A 7,438-nucleotide genomic window follows, 5' to 3' on the forward strand; every position below is an offset into this window, starting at 1 on the left:
GGTTAAAAAGACACCAAATAAATAAAAACGGATCAAACTACTACAGCGCCATCTTCCTTAGAGTCTGAACTAAGTCCTCCGTCGTTAAAATAAATTTATTTGCAATTTAAAATAGTGAAAATTAACTAAAACTAAAATGGGTAGACTCGCCCCTGGATGGGTAGACTCGCCCCGGTTTACGGTACCGTAATTTTTACAGTAATAATTATACTAAAACCAATGAATCACTCCAATTAAATAAATATTACTGTAAAAATTACGGTATAATATTTACGATAAAAGGGATTTAAAGGTAAATTGGATGATGCACCCATAGTGCCAAGATTTTATACCGCGATTTGATCCGGAATTTTTTTACCGTGTTGGTTGATACAATAAAAAAAAGTAATAATAATTGAATAATTATAAAACACACCCTTGATCACGTGTAACATTCATCTGGTCTCATACCGTGACTTTATACCACTCGTTTAGAAATGCTCTTTTTCAAGACCTGGGTGGTTTCAGGTAGTAAGTTTTAAATTAGAACTGCTTTTCCCAAACTGACCCAGAAATAAACCATAGATTTAAGATCTGATTGATGAGTCCATCCAGTGAATATCTTCATATTCCAGAAGATACCCAGACGGTGGATTGGTAAAATCTTCACCTGCCACACATTGGAAAATTGTACACTAAAAGTACACTTTTAGAGTTACAGCAATGGAATTGGACAAGGTTTCGATTTCTAGTGTTTAAGGCAGGGTGTCACATCAGCTTGCATTTTCTCCAATCATGTTTTACACTGTAAAAAATTCCTGATGAAAATTATGGTAAGAAGTACTAGTACCCTGGGTGCATAGTTCGTAAAATCCGTTTTACTGCAAAACTTATTTTAACCGTAAAAATTTATACTGTACTTTTTACAGTATTAGTTAATTAGAGTGATTAAGTGATTTTGTAGTAAACACTACTGTACATAAAAATTACGGTATCAGACTCTTTGTTCCGTAAAATTTTACAAGAACAAAGGATTTTACAGTAAGAAGTACCGGCACCAAATGAGCCGGTATTTTTTACTGTAATTTGATCGAGAATTTTTTACAGTACAGTATAGTGGTTCGGAATTCACTAAAAATATATTGCCCATGGTGAATTCTGGGCCAGAAAACTCGCATTGGTGAGGAATCCTGACAAAGAATATAAAGATATACTACTATTTACCCTCCGAAATGAATTCTTGTATTTATAAGTGCACATAGCCCCAAATTGTTGCATTTATATAGCACCAAAGCACCAAAAAGTTCGGTTATTTTTACTGAAGCGCATTGATCATGATTATTCTGAAATTAACAATAAAATATGGTTTTTTAATCTGTGATAAAATTAGATAAATGTCGAAAAAATTTATAATTTAATATATATTAGTGTATGTTATAAATATCATTTATTCATTATATTATATTATATCATTTATTCATCATATTAATTATATTATCATTTTTCTTCTCAGCTATGAATTTTTTATTAAATGTGTGGAAATAAGAACTATAACTATGAAAACCAGAATTTCAGGTAAATCATTACCATATGAGCGGGAAAACTATAAATTAAAGGTTTAAATACCGTATATTTTGGTTTTTAATGTCAAAATTATGTTTTTTTTTCACCAGAAATGTCATTACCTTGCAAGAATAATTTTAACAAGTTTTTTTCTCCGTGTACAAATAGCGTTTATCGGAGAACACCTATTAAAAGTACCGTTTACGCAACCCACTGAATGTCTCATTAAGTTAAATTTTGTTAATGAAAATCACACAAGTGTTGAAATTCTCTCGTTATCTCAAAATGGAGAAATCTATACATATTATCAATATCAACGATTGAAGACAAAAATAAATCGTGTTTGCAATCACGCAAATCTTGTCTGTCTATTTCAAGAGAAAGAAAAGGCACTTTTTGTGAAAGAAAACATTTGAGTGCAACAAATACAACCATTAAGACAAGTTGAGTGACCATTCAGTAGTGCTGCGTGATCACTACTTATATACGTGCTTCAAAGAGTAAAGAGGCGGCCTCACAAATTAATATCAAACATTTTTATTATTAAAATATTGTTTGTTAGTTTTAAATATTTAAGCCACAAAAAATTTAAATTCGTTTTTTTTTAAATCATATCAAACATTGTTTATTTAAATAGATGCAAACATATAGATTTTTGAATAAATTATTGCAAAATGTAATATTTTCGAAATATACATTCTGGAGTAAATAATCACACAAATAATTATATGCATTTTTTGATGTTTAATTAGTAAATTAAGTTGTTTTACAAATGTTGATTTTTTAGGATTTATTTTTAAATTTTAAATATGCTAATATACAATGTATTAGTATGATAATGGCGCATAAAAGAAAACAAAAGACAGATGTTCCAAATCTGCAAACAAGTACTTTTTTAGTAGACCAACACAAGATATAGAGAAATGTGTGGTTCATTATTTTATCTTGGCATCAAAAATGGTACTTTTTTACAGTACCGATACACCTATATGTCTTTAAACTCTTTATTTGTGACTCTCAAGTTAAATATATTTTCGCTCGCGGATATTAGTATAAAGATATTTATATTAATTGTTAAACATGGGAACTAAACAAAAATAATGAAATCTGAGTGATTTTAATTAATGCATTCTTATTTAGTAAGTATTGAGATTTAGTTATTTTAAAAACTATATTTCATATTTAAACTAATCTGAACACTCTTGCCAATTGAAATTTACATTTTATGCATAAAATTTAGCGAAAAACTGAAATTTCTCCATCATTAACTAACATCATTATTTTCGAATTTATAACTCTTTCTGCAATTTTTTATTCTTCATTTTTTTTGTTTGTTATATGATAAATTTTAACATAGTTTTCAATATAATTTCATTTTGATTTTTATTATAATTTTTATTACAATATTATTTAGTAGAATATCAGTTTAAAAAAATTATTGTGAAAGTTTCATGAAGAGTTCGTTAGTTAAAAATATTTTTCTTGCTGTTCTTCAAAGCATAAATTCTTAATTCATCGTAATTTACCTTTAATTATTTGGTCTTTGATGTATAATTTTAGAAACCTTATTAAAAAGAAATTTAATAGGAATTATGCTTCACAAAATATCCCTAATAGTTTTTTAAATCCTGAAATACATAACCAGAGTTACTTCTGTCATGGCATTTTATGCGTGTAACTTTAACAAAAATATTGGTCAATTTTAGTTGTGCTAAAAGAAAAAAAAAGCTTGGACTATTTTGACTTTCTAAATGGATAGTTCAGTAGACTAGCTAGTGGAAGAACTTATTACAAGGTAATTTGAAAATATCCAATTTTCCACTTAGAGTATGTAATATTAATTTATTCTACTAGTAGGGCAGTTTCATTAGTTGAAACGAAGAGCTTACTGAAATGACATATTATCGAGTAAAAACTATTGAACACTTCAACCATTAGGGAAAAAATATTTTTACGGATATTTTGAAGTCTTCCAAGTTTCCAAAATTACAAGCTTTTCATGATCAGTAATAGATGCAGAATAATGTTTTAATCTTCAAAAATTTCAATAATATTTTTTTTAAATATTTAAAGATGTTTTGTAAGTAGTTTTCTATTTATAGGCACTAATTCATAAAATTAAGTGATCTTTCAAATTCGGCCAAAAAACTTCAGAAGAATTGAATAGGTCTTATTAAATTTTAGTGGGAATGTACATTGTAAGAAATTGCTGTAAAAATATATTCATTTTCCATTTTTACCGGAATATGTTACGGAACAAAAATCTGATATACCGTCTACCCATTTTTTCAGTTTGTCAACTTTCAAGTGGTCAAACTTTTGTAAATATTAAAGAAAAAAGGCTTTTAATAGGTGTTTCGGAATCTCTATTTATCTCTCTTTAAAGCTGTGAAATCGATTTTAGAAAATATTAACAGTTACGCTGTTACTGTATATTTTTATAGAACTGCTGACAAATCTCTCGTATGGGGCGAGTCTACCCATTCTACTAAAATGAATGTTAACATTGTAAATAATCAAATTTTACTATTAAATTGTTATTTTAGTTACTATATAGGATATTTATGAAGTAAAATTCATAACTTTATTATATATTACATTTTTTTATTCATAAAATGACACCAATTGAGTATTTGATCGATTATCACATTTTGATCACAGTTTTGCTTTTATAATCCTTAACATTATAAAATAACATTTTTTTCTGATTATTGTTGATAAAAATAAATTAAAATTAATATAAATTTATAATTAAATAATTAATAAATAATAATAATTAAAGATTATTAACAAAATCGAAAGTCAAACATTGGGAATCATGAAAAATCCCTTTCCCATTCTTTTGGGAGGTAATAATAATTTATAAATAATAATTTATTTAACTTGCATTAAATAAAAAAAGTTAATTTTGTAATATAAAAATTTAAAAAATTGGTAAAATAAACATATTTTATATTTACATTTATATTTAACCTATAAATTTTCTTATTAATGATAAATTTATCAATGCAGAATTAAAATAATATACTCAAATTCATTTAAAATGACTTAATTTTAATATAAACAAAGTTCTAAATTATATTATTATACTTTATTAAAACTAAATACGAATGGGTAGACTCGCCCCGCGAATTCTGGCTTTTTGTTTACAACAGCAAAACTTACATTCTTTTTGTTTTTTTCATATAAAATTAATGTAATCTTAGTCTTAGATAAGTTTATCACTTAACCAAACTGAAAATAGTAATAATAATAATATATACTTACGGAGCACCAACTAAAAGTTTGCTGATTTTCAATACAAATCTCCCAAAAGACGTTTGAACAGGTTGGTTAAAAAGACACCAAATAAATAAAAACGGATCAAACTACTACAGCGCCATCTTCCTTAGAGTCTGAACTAGGTCCTCCGTCGTTAAAATAAATTTATTTGCAGTTTAAAATAGTGAAAATTAACTAAAACTAAAATGGGTAGACTCGCCCCTGGATGGGTAGACTCGCCCCGGTTTACGGTAGTTGCTTTTTGTTACCACTTATTACATTTTAAATTCTTAATTATATAACTCACACGAACCATCTGTATTCAAATTCTATCCTGTGAGTTATTAAATACACCTTAATATTTTATTCCAGGATGTTCTTCTCGTATTTTAGAAGATAATAAAAAGTTTTAAGTTTTTCACCGCTTAAGTTTAGCGCCTACATAATTAAAAAAATTCTGGATCAAATTTAGGTAAAATGTGCAGACACTCAGGGTGCCGGGACATTTTACTGTAAGATTCATTTTACCGAAAAATGTTAGAGAATCAAAAAATCTGATATACTGTAATTTTTACAATTATTATTACCATAAAACCACTGAATCACCCTAATTAAATAAATATTATTTTAAGAATTACGAAGTAATATTTTGCTGCTTGCTTGGATTTTACGGAAAAATGGAATTTATGGATGTTGCACCCAACGGTACTTTATACTATAATTTTACAGTATGTGTTAATTAATTATATCTGAATAATTTCAAATCGTTTGCTTATGCTCTGTTGTGTACTTAATGGTTGTTAATTAAAAGTATTTAATTTAATAAGTTTATGATCTTTTAAATTGTGAACCAAAAATTTATCATACCTGCATATTACATATACAGTGCGGCAAAAAAACGTACCACCCTGATTAACTTTTGATCTAATTATCTGATCTTCACACTCTAGCACAATTTTCATAGTTCGAGGGGGAGACCTTAAATATTCTAATCAATTAGTGCAAACTATATTTTAAGTTATGAAATCAGACGCAAGAACTGACCTTCTCTGAAATAGCATACCATTATTTTAACTCATTCGAATTTCTGATCCCCAAAATATAGGGAGTAGCCGTGATCAGGGAAATATGCTCCCCATAGTTTGGTCAGGAGAATGATTTGAATTTTGAACCACAAAACCATTCAACCATTGTAATATACCCATGATCGCGCGTAGCACTCGTTGGCGTCGGAAGGTATGAAATTTCTATAGGACAATTCAAGCCAATTGCTACTGAAAATGATAAATTGCCTTATTTCAAGTATGAAGTTACGCTGCAAGACCTGTAAGAGGGGACCATACCCCCTATTAACCCATTTGTTCTTGCTTATTCTGCAATCTCTGTTTCATACCTTCCGACTCCAATGAGTGTCACACACGATCATGAGCGTATTACAATTGTTGAATGGTTTTGGGGTTCAAACTTCGAATCATTCTCCTGACCAAACTATGGGGAGCATATTTCCCAGATCACGGATACTCCCTATATTTTGGGGATCAGGAATTCGAATCAGTTGAAGTAAAGGTATGCTATTTCAGAGAAAGTCAGCTCTTGCGTCTGACTTTCTCTTGTTGTATTGTTTCAATGTATGTACATATCAAATTTCGTTAAAATTGGTCCAGTTGTTCTAGAGATAATCGACCAGGTTTGCAAATTCTCTTAATATCTTACACCAGGGTATTATAATTATCTTTTTCACATTGCAACTGCAGCGGTCACGAATTAAAAGTCAGTGAGAGAAAAAAAGTCATGTTCACTCAGAGGAGTTGTGTTTTCTGATTTTGTACCTTAAAACATTGTCAGATCTGATTAAAAATTTAAGGTTTACTTTGCAAATTTAAGGTACTTTTGAACATAAAAATGGGATGGACAATAAAAATGGGAAAATCGGATCATAAGATCAAAAGTTATTAAAGTGTTCTTTCTTTTTATTTTCTGCACTGTACATATCAACATTATGCATTATATTTTGTTAATTATTCAATAAATTTAAATATTAAATTTTTGCTTATGGGGACAAGAAACATCTATTCTCTTCGTTTTTCAATTTTAAAAATTATCTCATAAGGCAATTTTATTGAGTATTATTCTGTATCTTAATATCATTTCAACTCTTAGTAAAACTGAAAACTAATTTATCATTTCTAGTACTTTATCAATATTCGTTTATAGCCAAACATGCGAGTAAATCTGAAACATTTATTTGTTCATTTATGTATATTTTATTGAAAAAGTTTTATTCTTTTGAATTCTCCATTTCTTTACGAGTGCATTGTTATAAGCTATTTAGTTCATTCAATACTCCTTAAGCTATTCGTTGACGCTATTGCAACTATTTTCATTGAAATAAAATCTTGCAAAAAATCATCTTAACGTGGTTTTAATTTCATTTGGATCTCCTGTATTATAGACGCCTTTTAGATGTTGCTGTTTGCTAACAGTAAAATATAGATATATTAATGCGGAGTAGTATTTTAATTTTTTACCGACATTATATAAAATACTGTAGGTCAGCATAAGTAATGTAGAAAGAAAAATTATTAAAAATTAAAACATAGAACTTATTATTGTAAACTACTTAAAATTCCGCACT

This window comes from Parasteatoda tepidariorum, chromosome 3 (assembly GCF_982258835.1).
Source record: "Parasteatoda tepidariorum strain Cologne lab strain chromosome 3, Ptep-v5.0, whole genome shotgun sequence".
Lineage (NCBI taxonomy): Eukaryota > Metazoa > Arthropoda > Arachnida > Araneae > Theridiidae > Parasteatoda > Parasteatoda tepidariorum.